This window comes from Nicotiana tabacum, chromosome 19, assembly GCF_000715075.1.
Source record: "Nicotiana tabacum cultivar K326 chromosome 19, ASM71507v2, whole genome shotgun sequence".
Taxonomy (NCBI): Eukaryota; Viridiplantae; Streptophyta; class Magnoliopsida; order Solanales; family Solanaceae; genus Nicotiana; species Nicotiana tabacum.
In genome coordinates, this window is record NC_134098.1 from 6,100,929 (window position 1) to 6,103,229 (window position 2,301).

Sequence of the window (2,301 nt, forward strand, 5' to 3'; positions counted from 1 at the left end):
TATACATATAAAAAAAATATTTTTTTGGTGAACGACACCCCTTGGAGCTATGTAGCTTTGCCACTGCTTGCGGTGTGACCCGATTAAATTCGAATTCGTAGAGGAAAATTCTATATTGAAAGTAAAGCACTCCCTAACAAAGACGATTTTATGTTCAAGGCTCAAATTCAAGACATTTGATTAACAATGAAAAAAAAAGGAGTACTATTAGATATATGGACCAGCTTTCAAATTGGTCACCTTCTTCTCTCTTTGCTCATGTTTTTACGTTTTTTCTTCTTTAACTTTCTTTTTTATTATTTCTTCTTTGTTGTAAACAATGTAAATAGGATCAGAATTGCCTGTTTCATCTGTATCTTATAAGCAGATAAAGAATCCCAAGAAACTAATTAAGGGTCATTAAAAGGTAATCAATTAATGCTAGCATTTAACAATTGATAGAAAAAAAATCCTTTCCTCTCTTTCTTAATGAAATAGATATAGATGTTTCTGACTGCTGAATCCTCATCCTACAAACAACTCAATTCTGTTGATTCATCGTCCATTTGTGAGTTCATGTTTTGTGACAATTGATACAAACCTTAACATAAATAGTACTATATGTTATATAAGAATTCACAAGTATATATAGTTCGAGTTGATGGAAATAGATGCTTATGGTAAAGGTGTATCCGCCCACTTTGAAGATAGAAATTTTTATTCGTTATTATTTTTTCATTTTCCATAGGGTACGAGTTTCTTGGAGTTGGCGGTTGCCTTTTTGTTTGTTTGTGCCTTTTTTATTTACATACCTTCGAGAAGCATATGAAGAGTTAGGGTACGATCATCTCATATTGATAAAACATTGATTAAACAATTATATAGAAAAAATAAAGAAAGAATTTCTGATCATAAATTGAAGTTAATGCTTTATCTTTCTTTCATTTCATAAAACCATGGCCTCCAAAGAAGAGCATCAAGAAAATGAGGCAATCGAAAAACCCTCAAAAAACGATGAAATCGAAAAATCAACCAATCAAGTCGGGGAAAGTTCCGCTATCCTTCCGCCTCTTGTACGGATTCGCGACTCCCCTAATGACAAGGAAGAGAAGGATGAAAGAGAGAAGTCAGAGTGACATAAAAAGACGCGTGTGATGTTTGGCATATTTCGATATGTGTTGATGTTACTTTACCCATGTTTTAACCGCTTTTTGATGCTATTTGATCTTTAAAATGCCCAACATGGTTTAATTATTGATTTTATAACTAATTGAGTTGTGTGTGGTGAATTAGGGTGTGTGGAGTGCAAAAATATGAAGAAAAGGTGCTCTAGGTAGAGGAAGAGAGATTGGATGCGTCGCATCCAATCTAGAAAAAGATCAGTTCGCGCACCCTTAGCAGTGAAGTCAGCCCATAGCATCCGCCATAGCATCCGCACCTGGGCAAAGCTGAGATGGAGGAACTAGGGGTGGATGCGTCGCATCCACCTTCGCAGGCAAAATTGAAATGGAGGACGAGGTGGATGCGTCGCATCCACCTTAGCATCAATCCCTGAAGCCGATTTGGACTAGGAATAGGAGAGCTTTGGCCCACGACTTTTGTACGCAATATATAAGCTAAAAACGCCTCTTTTAGGTTATCTAACATATTGGGAAGAGGGAAAAAGCCACGACAAAGCTATGGAGGCTGGAATTCATCAAGTTTCATCTTTCTCCCACCAAACTTAGTAATTTTTATGTTTCTTTGTATGATTTGTTGTTTGGCTACCATGTCTATATGGAGCTAAACTTCACGTTCTAGGGTTGTGGTTCTTTCATGACTATTGTTATTCGGATATTAATTTTGACTTCTTGATTTATCATATTAGTTTATTTATTCAATCTTGCACTTAATTATTTAATTGCTTGATCACCAATTGAATATTATCTATGAATCTAGAATTGAACTCGAAAGTGGGAATTCTATCTTGCATATAGGATTGAGTAGGGCAAGTTCTTGAACTCGGGCATCGGGGAACGGATTCGTGGTTAGGATAGACATATACCTAATTGCCTTGCGTGGTTGATTTACAGGAATTATAAATGCGTTCTTGTTGATTCTAACTCCATAGACATATAGGCGTTAGGTTAGCTTGAATAGGCGAGTAAGAACTCGACAGATTCTTATGAGCATTAACCCTGTCAACCAATAAGCTAGATAAATTAGTCGGTCAATTCAATTGAAGAATACAATAGGATTGTTAGATAGCCCATAACCCTAGATCGTTTTCATTACATTGATATCATTAAAATCTGCTCTTTCTCTGTTCAAAGTTTATTATTT